The sequence below is a fragment of the Oncorhynchus keta genome, chromosome 9 (assembly GCF_023373465.1).
Source record: "Oncorhynchus keta strain PuntledgeMale-10-30-2019 chromosome 9, Oket_V2, whole genome shotgun sequence".
NCBI classification, from domain to species: domain Eukaryota; kingdom Metazoa; phylum Chordata; class Actinopteri; order Salmoniformes; family Salmonidae; genus Oncorhynchus; species Oncorhynchus keta.
This window is the reverse complement of record NC_068429.1, coordinates 25,656,593-25,669,170: the sequence shown is the minus strand read 5'-3', so window position 1 is coordinate 25,669,170 and position 12,578 is coordinate 25,656,593. Positions and strand designations below refer to the sequence as shown.

Below are 12,578 nucleotides of genomic sequence, written 5' to 3'. Positions count from 1 at the left end.
ATATCAACCGTATACCCACTGTATATCAACCATATACCCACTGTATATCAACCGTATACCCACTGTATATCAACCATATACCCACTGTATATCAACCATATACCCACTGTATATCAACCGTATACCCACTGTATATCAACCATATACCCACTGTATATCAACCGTATACCCACTGTATTTCAACCATATACCCACTGTATATCAACCGTATACCCACTGTATATCAACCATATACCCACTGTATATCAACCGTATACCCACTGTATTTCAACCATATACCCACTGTATATCAACCGTATACCCACTGTATATCAACCATATACCCACTGTATATCAACCATATACCCACTGTATATCAACCGTATACCCACTGTATTTCAACCATATACCCACTGTATATTGCTCATTCTCTTATAGCTCTATGCTCACTCTACCTAGTTGTATATAATGTATGTAAACTTTGTTTAAACTCCGTAGTCTGTATTCTGTCTCTACATGTTGCCTATAACTAGCAGCAACATATCACCAAGTAAATGTAATACCCTTGCTAAAACCAAGTATAGAGTTTATTTGTTATAATTAATTGGTATTAGATTTAAAAGGTGATCGAATTGCTCCTAATTTGTAATGTCGTTAATGTATTTATTTTGAAGAAATATTTATTTAATGTGCAAGTGAATAGGTTGGTTTACTTTTAAGTTTAAGTTTTGACCAATAAGGTAGCTTTGTTAAGCTGTGACCAATGGGAGAGTTGACCTGGTTAACAGGAGGCCTGGGAAAAGAGAATTTGAAAGAGAGATGGAGAGACATTATCAGTGTTGGTGAAGAAAAATGATAAAAGAAGATGATAAAAATAAAACAAAACCCATATCTACCGAGTTTTGAAGGGAAATACTGATTTGATTTTATAAGAGTTATTATTTTTGCTAAGAAAGACTTAGTAGAGACTGACATATAATTTTCATTTCTTTTGATTTGGTACATTGAAAATGTGATAATATACATCTTGAACCTTATGTCTGCTGCATTGGTGGAGTCATTTACTGTTTAATTTAATGCATGGGAAAGCATATTCTCACCTAATATCCCATGCTGTTCAGATATTCAAAGTAAGGTAATATCGTGAGAGTCAAATTCAAGCCTGATGAGAGTGTTACATAAAATTCTGAGTATGTGTAAATATACTTGGTGAAGGTGATACTGATTCTCATTGGAGAGAATTATAGGACACACACATACACACACACACACATACACTAAAGAGGTGGAGAAAAGCAACCAAACAAACCCAGATAACATCCTCCGCAGTATACAGCAGCTCTCACAAAGACCAGTAGAGATCAGGAAACTATTCAACACCCAGACACTGACAATCAAAACACTGCTTTTTGGTAAGGTCTTAAAACCCCATTTCCCACTGACCAACAGGCTCTGTAGGCCTTAACACTGTTCCCATTATACTTAACCATTTCCAGCCCCACCTTAGCCCTTCACATGACCGCAGAATGGAATGGGGAAAGGAAAGTCCAAACCCTCTGTGAAGGCCTGTTTTCCCTACAGGGAGTCAGGGTAGATGAATATTGTTCTGGAGGGGTTGTGTCCTGACCAGGGGGTGACAGCAGTTTAATCCAAACAAACTGGCCTGAGGGTAACCAACTCTCCCACTGAGCTCCCCAGTACAGAACACTATGGACTTCCTGCTAGCTGGAAATTTGGCTGGATGCTTTACACCAAAGGCCCTCAGGTCGGACCTGGGACTGTGCGTATGTGTACTCCCAGGAAAACCTTATACTCTGTTCCAATCAACAGTAAGCACTCCCTGGTCCGCAGAGGTATGGGGGAGTACACTGGCTAAGAATCTCAGCTTTCCTAGAGTAATTAGAGTATCAAGTGATATCACCTCTGATCCCAGCAACCCTTCCCGCTCACAGCTAAACACATTAAAGGGGGGAGGGGGGTAAAGACGTAGAAAGATGAGGAGGGAGGTAGAAAGAAAAGTGGAACTGAGGAGAGAAAGAGAACCTGAGAAAGTAAAAGATGTAGACGTGTGTAAGCATTGTCTGGCTGGTTTCGGGGGTAACTTAGATGTGACAGGGTTTTCACCTGGAGACAAAGAACAGTGTTACAGTCACACCCTCGGGCAAATACTTTTACTGCTCTTATTCTAGTGTCTAACACATGCACACCCACCTGTTCCATCCATGTTACACTACACCAAAGCATCACTACTCTGGACGGTTCTGACTTAGAATATGTGGACAACTATAAATACCAGGTGTCTGGCTACACTGTAACTCTCCTTCCAGACTCACATTAAGCATCTCCAATTCAAAATTAGATCAAGAATCGGCTTCCTATTTCACATACAAAGCATCCTTCACTCATGCTGCCAAACATACCCTCGTAAAACTGACTATCCTACCGATCCTCGACTTCGGCAATATGCCATTTACAAAATAGCCTCCAACACTCTACTCAACAAATTGGATGCAGTTTATCACAGTGCCATCTGTTTTGTCACCAAAGCCCCATATACTACCCACCACTGCGACCTGTATGCTCTCGTTGGCTGATCCTCACTTCATACTTGTTGCCAAACCCACTGGCTCCAGGTCATCTACAAGTCTCTGCTAAGTAAAGCCCCGCCTTATCTCAGCTCACTGGTCACCGTAGCAACACACACCCGTAGCACGCGCTCCAGCAGGTATATCTCACGGGTCACCCCCACAGCCAATTCCTCGTTTGGCCGCCTTTCATTACAGTTCTCTGCTGCCAATGACTGGAACGAACTACAAAAATCACTGAAGCTGGAGACTCATATCTCCCTCACTAGCTTTAAGCACCAGCTGTCAGAGCAGCTCACAGATCACTGCACCTGTACATGGCCCATCTGTAAATAACCCATCCAACTACCTCATCCCCATACTGTATTTATTTATTTATCTTGCTCCTTTGCATCCCAGTATCTCTACTTGCAAATTCATCTTCTGCACATCTATCACTCCAGTGTTTAATTGGTATATTGTAATTACTTCGCCACCATGCCCTATTTATTGCCTTACCTCCCTTATCCTACCTCATTTGCACACACTGTATATAGACTTTTTCTACTGTATTATTGACTGTATGTTTGTTTATTTCATGTGTAACTCTGTGTTGTTGTATGTGTTAACTACTTTTCTTCATCTTGGCCAGGTCGCAGTTGTAAATGAGAACTTGTTCTCAACGAGCCTACCTGGTAAAATAAAGGTGAAATATATATATATATATATATATATATCTCCATTGTGACCTCTAATACTGCACATGAGGATCAACTTCTACCTACTCCTCTAATACTACACATGAGGATCAACTTCTACCTACTCCTCTAATACTGCACATGAGGATCAACTTCTACCTACTCCTCTAATACTACACATGAGGATCAACTTCTACCTACTCCTCTAATACTACACATGAGGATCAACTTCTACCTACTCCTCTAATACTACACATGAGGATCAACTTCTACCTACTCCTCTAATACTACACATGAGGATCAACTTCTACCTACTCCTCTAATACTACACATGAGGATCAACTTCTACCTACTCCTCTAATACTACACATGAGGATCAACTTCTACCTACTCCTCTGTTTTTTGTCATTTACCCCACTTTTTCTCCCCAATCTCATCATATCTAATTAAGATCTTGTCTCATTGATGCAACTCCTCAACGGGCACAGGAGAGACGAAGGTTGAGTCATGCGTCCTCCAAAACACGACTTGCCAAACTGAGCTTCTTAACACCCGGAAGCCAGAAACACCAATGACGGAGGAAACACCGTTCAACCGACGATCAAAGTCAGCCTGCAGATGCCCAGCCCTCCACAAGGAGTCGCTAGAGTGCGATAAGCCAAGTAAAGTCCCCCCGGCCAAATCCTCCCCTAACCCAGACAGCGCTTGGCCAATTGTGTGTCGCACTATGGGACTCCCGGTAACGTCTGGTTGTGACACAGCCTGGGATCAAACCCGGGTCTGTAGTGACGCCTCAAGCACTGTGACTGCTGCACCACTCGGGAGGCCTCTACCTACTCCTCTCCTACTGTACACATGAATGATCCACCAGTGAGAGGTACTCATATAAACACCTACCTCTTTGGAAGATGCCAAGGTACATAAAAACATGCACGTGCACACACACACACACACACACACACACACACACACACACACACACACACACACACACACACACACACACACACACACACACACACACACACACACACACACACACACACACACACCAAATAAATACATACAAACAGTTTATGTGGTGCTCCTGGGGTGAACCACTGAAGAACCCACATCGATGTCATCGCAAAAAAATCCCCCAGATAATAACTAAGACTAAAAAGATAACATTCCTCCCCTATAGAAACCTACAGGCTGTATCTCCGATCCTGTACGCAGAGAGATAGGAAGTCAGCACCAAAACAGGCTCCAGATAACAGGAAGTGAACCCCTGACACCCTCTGAAACCTCCCTATCCTCTTCTCTCCTCTGTCCTCTCTGCCCAGGCCAGTGACAGTCAACGGTGATTATTGTGCTTATTGTTTCAGAGGTTTTCCCCTTTTTAGACAACCTACCCAGGTGGTCCAGCCATGCAGGCTAGAGCAGTATCACTTACACCATGGTTTTTCCTCCATATTGGAAAAACATTGCCCCCCCCCAATCCTGCCAGTTCCACTTAATAAATAGACTGGACTGATCCTTCATGTCGGGGGGAGACAATGAAAACAGCCCATGAACTTATATACTCCCCAACGGCTGGAGTACATTAGGCTACAATATGTTTTGGCCAGTGATGTAGTGGTAAAAAAAAATAGGTGGGTAAACCCTGATCGCCATTCACAGTGAATAAAGTAAAGTTTCCTATACGTTCAATGAATTTTTCGGCATAGGTGTGTAAATGCTTGAGCAAAATAAAAAAAGGGGTGTAAACTGTTTACCATGCACTACACTAGTTTTGGCCTGGGTACTGGGGTTATGAGCCCCTAGCATATGTAACTACTAACATGGTGAGTAACCTTACCTGAGACCTGAAGACCCCCATACTAATGCTTCCTCAGGTTTAGCTCAGAGGCTAACACAGTCTTGTGGCACTCAGACAACTTGGTTTCAAAATCCAGTGTGTCATATCAGCTGACACCTGCTTACAGTAGGACAATAGGACCTTGGGGACAAGACTGTCATTGCACCAGGTCAAGACAGGTGCCAGAAACCCAATACAATACCAACATAGACAGGAAACTATGAATCTCTTTGTTTGAGAGGACAAGGTTAGCTACAGTGTCAGGTATTATTATGCAACAGGTATTAATCTGATTTGTTCTAAATAACATGGAAAAGCAGCATGTGGCAGGTTATACAAGTTAAGTTGTAGAATGAATGTCACACATTTTCCTAAGAGGAATCTCTCCTATTTCCTGAGTACTTTATTATTTTGCACTTTGGGTTTTGTCCCGCTTTTATATATATAGTGCTAGAATAAACTCAATAGTTCTAAACCTGTGACTGCCTCTTTCCTACTCCTCTCTACACACAATGACTGACCCTAGAGAACAGGAAGCAGCAGGACATCCCAACCTTTCTGCTATAGGAGTGAAGCTCCACCACGACTCGTGCCTGGAGCACCTCGGGTTAACCAAGGATGAGGTGCTCGGGACCGTACGCCAGCTGCAGGCTACACCATCACCTTCCCAACTCCCCGCGGTCGTTCCAGCCACCCCACTACCATCTACATCACCTGGTCAGATCAGAAACATTCACCTGCCCCTTCTGGAGCGGTTAGACGGGACCCCAGCTCACTGTAGGGGGTTTCTCCTGCAGTGTGACCTCCACCTTGCCCGTCATGCCGGGACGGCCTCCGAGAGGGACAAGGTGGCCTTGCTGATCTTGCTGCTGGCAGGCTGGGCTCTGGAGTGGGCGCACGCCGTCTGGGAGAGGGAAGGTCCAGAAGTGCAGTTCTATGAGCGCTTCACCCAACTCTTCTGTGCCGTTTTCGACTACCCTACAGAGGGCCGAGAGGGAGGATAGCATCTCCTCCGTCTACACCAGGGGTCCAGGACAGCGTCTGAATACGCTCTGGATTTTCAGACGGTGGCTGTGTCCACAGGCTGGAACAACCAGGCCATGTTGATGGTTTTCCGGGGTGGACTACAGGCGGACGTCCAGAACTCACGCTGGACCAGCTCATCGCCATGGCTATCTGCCTGGATAATTTCCTGCGTGCCTGTCGTCGCCCATCCCGGGGGTTCGGGTCTCTCCCAGAAACCTCCAGTGAGACAGAGCCCATGGAGGTGGGAACAATGCACCTTCCTCAAGAGGAAGGTCAACACCGCAGGTCAACAGGGTCTCTGCTCCTATTGCGGAGACACCTGTCCCAGTAGGAGAACCAGGCGAGGAAGCGACATGCCGATCTTAATCTACTTGGCTGGAAAATGTTTGTATGTTTTTGTAAGAGTGGCGCTGTCCTCAGATAATTGTATGGTATGCTTTCGCCGTAAAGCCTTTTTGAAATCTGACAGAGCAGCTGGATTAACAAGAAGTTCATCTTTAAGCCGATGTATAACACTTATATATTTTATGAATGTTTATTATGAGTATTTCTGTATTTTGAATTTGGCGCTCTGCAATTTCACCAGATGCCGGCCAGGTGGGACGCTAGCGTCCCATATGGATTTTATTTAGATTTTTCTTCTGTTCACTCACTTTGCATTCAGTTAATTGATAAATATAATCTATTAACATGTCTATTTTTGAAAGCATTCTTACTTTACAGCATTTTTTCACACCTGCCTAAAACTTTTGCACAGTACTATATATATATATATATATAGTGCTTTAAGAAACTCAGTATTTCTAAACCTGCAACTACCTCCTACATACTCCTCTCTACACTTGTAACAATGAAGTTCTCCATGAGGTCAATAAATCTATTTTGGAATTGGAATCAGATTCAGAATTCTTTCACATCTACTGTTCTGCATATTTTCGACCATGCTGTGTATGCTGAATGTACTAACCTTTTGTGTGGATTCTTGAAGAAGAGTCCGAGACAAACGGTCCCCTTCAGGCCTGGTTACACAAGTCTTCTCTTCAGGATCTGTAGAAGGAACAGAGATGATGCATTATAGAGAATAACACACAAACACATACATGCACACACACACACCAAGTGAACAACCTGCTTAAATCATAAAACCACAGCATCTCCAGAGAGACCACTGGTTAACCAGTCAGGAGCTCTGTCAGTTTTGGCTCCCAGACAAAATCTTATGGTATTTTCCACCCAACCTGATGAGTCTGAGCAGAAGGTTTAAGAGGGAGCCATGTCACCTGGAGAGATAGGGAAACTGTTCAACAGCGCATACTGTCTAATAAAATCTACATCTGCACTCCGCATCATGTATCCAAGATGGCGTAGCAGTCAGACATCTGTGTTTGTTTTGTCCCGTCCAGTCCCCTGTATATACATCGTTTTCTTCGTATATATTTTTAATCTCAATTTCCATCTACGGACTGAACATACTCTCCTGCAACCCGCCTCACACAATGTGGTTTGGATCTGCTATTTTTATACTTTAGAACCGGAACCCTCACTAGAAGCTAGCCAGCTAACTAGCCACTGCTAGCGGTCATCACCGTTAACTCGGACATCAGCCAGCCTCAGCCCGGTCAATTCCTGCCAGTCTGCGCAGCGCGATATAATCCCAGAGCATATCGGTCTGCTTTTTCTCAACCACATCTCCAGATTCCTACCGCAAGCTCTCAACCTTTACACCGGGTCATCGGAGCTAGCTAGATGCTCTCTGAGTGGCTACTCCTGGCTAATGTCTCCGTCCCGAAGCAAGCACCATTTAGCCTGGAGCTAGCCTTGAGCTAGGCCCATCTCCCGGCTAGCCAATTCAGCCAATTCTTGGGATACAATACCTTGTTTGCCAATTGGCTTGGACCCTTTACTGCCGACACGAAGACCCGCCGATCCATCACGACTGGTCTGCCGAAATAACCGTCTGAGGTGGTTTCAACAGGCTTTTCTGTTGCGACGTCCCCGGAGGCCCATCTACTAGCCCCGGCCCGCTAGCTGTCTGAATCGCCATGTCTCCAGCTCGCCTAGCACTACTGAATTGGCTCCCTGACTCATCTATTGCTACTCACTGGACCCTATGATCACAAGGCTACACATGCTTCTCCCTAATGACAATATGCCTTGTCTATTGCTGTTTTGGTTAGTGACTGTAGAGCCTCCAGCCCTGCCTAATATGCCTTAAATAGCCCTTTTGTTCGACCCCCCCACACATGCAGTGACCTCACCTGGCTTAACTGGTGCCTCTAGGGACAAAATCTCTCTCATTGTCACTCAATGCCTAGGTTTACCTCCACTGTACTCACATCCTTCCATACGCTTGTCTGTATATTATGCCTTGAATCTATTCTCCCGCGCCCAGAAATCTGCTCTTCTGTTCCGAACGCACTAGACGACCAGTTCTTATAGCCTTTAGCCGTACCCTTATCCTACTCATACACTGTTACTCTGGTGATGTAGAGGTTAACCCAATCCCTGCAGCCCCCTGCACCACTCCCATTCCCCAGGCGCTCCCATTTGTTGACTTCTGTCACCGTAACCGTAGGACAACCGCCAATCCGGATGTCCTAGCCATGCCTGAATCCTGGCTTAGGAAGGCCACCAAAAATCCTGAAATTTCCATCCCTAACTACAACATTTTCTGACAAGATAGAACTGCCAAAGGAGGCAGAGTTGCAATCTACTGCAGAGATAGCCTGCAGACTTCTGTAATACTATCCAGGTCTGTTCCCAAACAATTTGAGCTTCTACTTTTAAAAATCCACCTTCCCAGAAACAAGTCTCTCACCATTGCCGCTTGTTATAGACCCCATTCAGCCCCCAGCTGTGCCTTGGACACCATATGTGAATTGATTGCCCCCCATCTATCTCCAGAGTTTGTACTGTTAGGTTACCTAAACTGGGACATGCATAACACCCCGGCCATCCTACAATCTAAGCTTGATGCCCTCAATCTCACACAGATTATCAAGGAACTGACCAGGTACAACCCCAAATCCGTAACCATGGGCACCCTCTTAGATATCATCCTGACCAACCCGCCCTTCAAATACACCTCTGTTGTCTTCAACCAGGATCTCAGCGATCACTGCCTCATTGCCTGCATGCGTAATGGGTCCACGGTCTAAAGACCACCCCTCATCACTGTCAAACGCCCTATAAAACACTTCAGTGAGCAGGCCTTTCTAATCGACCTGGCCCGGGTATTCTGGAAGGATATTGACCTCATCCCGTCAGTAGAGGATGCCTGGTTGCTCTATTAAAGTGCTTCCTTCACCATCTTAAATAAGCATGCCCCATTCAAAAAATGTAGAACTAAGAACAGATATAGCCCTTGGTTCACCCCAGACTTGACTGCCCTAGACCAGCACAAAAACTGTGGCGTTCTGCATTAGCATCGAACGAATATCCCCCGCGATATGCAACTTTTCAGGGAAGTCAGGAACCAATATACTCAGTCAGTTAGGAAAGCTAAGGTTAGCTTTTTCAAACAGATATTTGCATCCTGTAGCACTAATTCCAAAACGTTTTGGGACACTAAAGTCCATGGAGAATAAGAGCACCTTCTCCCAGCTGCCCACTGCACTGAGACTAGGAAACACTGTCACCACCGATAAATCTACAATAATCTCTCATTTCAATAAGCATTTTTCTACAGCTGGCCATGATTTCCACCTGGCTACCCCTACCCCGGTCAACAGCTCAGAACCCCCTGCAGCAACTTGCCCAAGCCTTGCCCAAGCCAAGAGTTTGGAGGGTACTATGGTGTTAAATGCTGAGCTGTAGTCGATGAACAGCATTCTCACATAGGTATTCCTCTTGTCCAGATGGGTTAGGGTAGTGTGCAGTGTGGTTGCAATTGCGTCGTCTGTGGACCTATTGGGGCGGTAAGCAAGTGGAGTGGATCTAGGGTGTCAGGTAGGGTGGATGTGATATGGTCCTTGACTAGTCTCTCAAAGCACTTCATGATGACGGAAGTGAGTGCTACGGGGCGGTAGTCGTTTAGCTCAGTTACCTTAGCTTTCTTGGGAACAGGAACAATGGTGGCCCTCTTGAAGCATGTGGGAACCGCAGACTGGGATAAGGATTGATTGAATATGTCCGTAAACACACCAGCCAGCTGGTCTGCGCATGCTCCGAGGACTCGGCTGCGGATGCCGTCTGGGCCTGCAGTCTTGCGAGGGTTAACACGTTTAAATGTTTTACTCACGTCGGTTGCAGTGAAGGAGAGTCCGCTGGTTTTGGTAGCGGGCCGTGTCAGTGGCACTGTTCTGTCCTCAAAGCGAGCAAAGAAGTTGTTTAGTCTGTCTGGGAGCAAGACATCCTGGTCCGCAACGGGGCTGGTTTTATTTTTGTAATCTGTGATTGACTGTAGACCCTGCCACATACCTCTTGTGTCTGAGCCGTTGAATTGCGACTCTACTTTGTCTCTATACTGACTCTTAGCTTGTTTGATTGCCTTGCTGAGGGAATAGCTACACTGTTTGTATTCAGTGATGTTTCCGGTCACCTTGCCCTGATTAAAAGCAGTGGTTCGCGCTTTCAGTTTCGTGCGAATGCTGCCATCAATCCATGGTTTCTGGTTTGGGAATGTTTTAATAGTTGCTGTGGGTACGACATCGCCGATACACTTGCTAATAAACTCACTCACCAAATCAGCACATTTGTTAATGTTGTTGTTTGACGCAATGCGGAACATATCCCACTCCACATGATCGAAGCAATCTTGAAGTGTGGAATCAGACTGGTCGGACCAGCGTTGAACAGACCTGAGCGCGGGAGCTTCCTGTTTTATTTTCTGTCTATAGGTTGGAAGCAACAACATGGAGTCGTGGTCAGCTTTTCCGAAAGGAGGGCAGGGGAGGGCCTTTTATGCATCACAGAAATTAGAATAACAATGATCCAGGGTTTTACCAGCCCTGGTTGCACAATCGATATGCTGATAGAATTTAGGGAGTCTTGTTTTCAGATTAGCCTTGTTAAAATCCCCAGCTACAATGAATGCAGCCTCAGGATATGTGGTTTCCAGTTTACATAGAGTCAAATGAAGTTCCTTAAGGGCCATCGATGTGTCTGCTTTGGGGGGAATATATGCGGCTGTGATTATAATCGAAGAGAATTCTCTTGGTAGATAATGCGGTCGACATTTTATTGTGAGGAATTCTAAGTCAGGTGAACAGGAGGACTTGAGTTCCTGTATGTTGTTATGATCACACCAAGTCTCGTTAATCATAAGGCATACCCCCCCGGCCTTCTTACCAGAAAGATGCTTGTTTCTGTCGGCGCAATGCGTGAAGAAACCAGCTTGCTGTACCGACTCCGATAGCGTGTCTCGAGTGAGCCATGTTTCCGTGAAGCAAAGAACGTTACAGTCTCTTATGTCTCTCTGGAATGCTACCCTTGCTCGGATTTCATCTACCTTGTTGTCAAGAGACTGGACATTGGCGAGTAGTATGCTCGGGAGCGGTGCGCGATGTGCCCGTCTCCGGAGCCTGACCAGAAGATCGCTTCGTCTGCCCCTTTTACAGCGTCGTAGTTTTGGTTCACCGGCTAGGATCCGATCCATTATCCTGGGTGGTGGGCAAAACAGAGGACCCGCTTCGGGAAAGTCGTATTCCTGATCGTAATGATGATGAGTTATATCCAATAGTTCCTCACGACTGTATGTAATAAAACCTAAGATTACCTGGGGTACCAATGTAAGAAATAACACATTAAAAAATTAAACAATACTGCATAGTTTCCTAGGAACGCAAAGCGAGGCGGCCATCTCTGTCAGCGCCGGAAGTGCTGTGCATCTGGTTTTGTGTAACTCTGTGTTGTTGTTTTTGGCGCACTGCTTTGCTTTATCTTGGCAATGTCACAGTTGTAAGTGAAAACCTCTTCTCAACTGGCCTACCTGGTTAAATAAAGGTGAATTAAAAATAAAAATTCCCTTATTTACCCTAATCAGCAGCAAGTTTGTGTAATATAGGTTATGCTAGAAATATTAGCGTAAGGTTATGCACGGGAAGTTTGTGGACTGTGTGTGTTCTCAGCATTAGCTCTACTGTTCGGGGGAGAAGGACTAGATTAGAAGGAAGAATCCTTGGGGTTGCTTCAAGGGTTGCGCTGCACTTTTAGGTTGTTCACACACCTTAGTTCCAGATGCACGGAGTAAAAAATCATAAAGAAATCCAGGGAGATGTATATCTTCACTAACACAGTGTTTCTGTTTTCTTTTTCAGGTTGGTGGTGAAACAGGGGGATGAATAGCTAGCTGCATTAATAGCTTCCTCTACTCTCTAAGGGCTGGTTCAATAACCTCCGCCTAACATCTGACTTAAGAGATCACTTCTGTATTCGTTCATCATCTATAGAATAGAAGATCACTCTACTTAATAGGCAGTTCAATAATCAATACCCTGCAATAAATGTCTCACGGGCTATAGTATATCATGA

At 45.1% G+C, this 12,578-nt stretch overlaps 1 protein-coding gene across 5 annotated transcripts in view; it reads right to left on the bottom strand.

The window, feature by feature from the left end:
* lhfpl2a (LHFPL tetraspan subfamily member 2a) overlaps nucleotides 1-12,578 on the bottom strand; it is a 76,050-nt gene that overhangs the window by 30,633 nt on the left and 32,839 nt on the right. For 4 of the 5 annotated variants that reach the window (XM_052525573.1, XM_052525571.1, XM_035757178.2 and 1 more), the window contains one exon: nucleotides 7,075-7,154. The exons of the other annotated variant lie outside the window; for it this stretch is intronic. The gene's annotated coding sequence lies outside the window, so the exon portion shown is untranslated. The remainder of the gene's footprint in view (nucleotides 1-7,074; nucleotides 7,155-12,578) is intronic. 5 annotated transcript variants of the gene reach the window in all.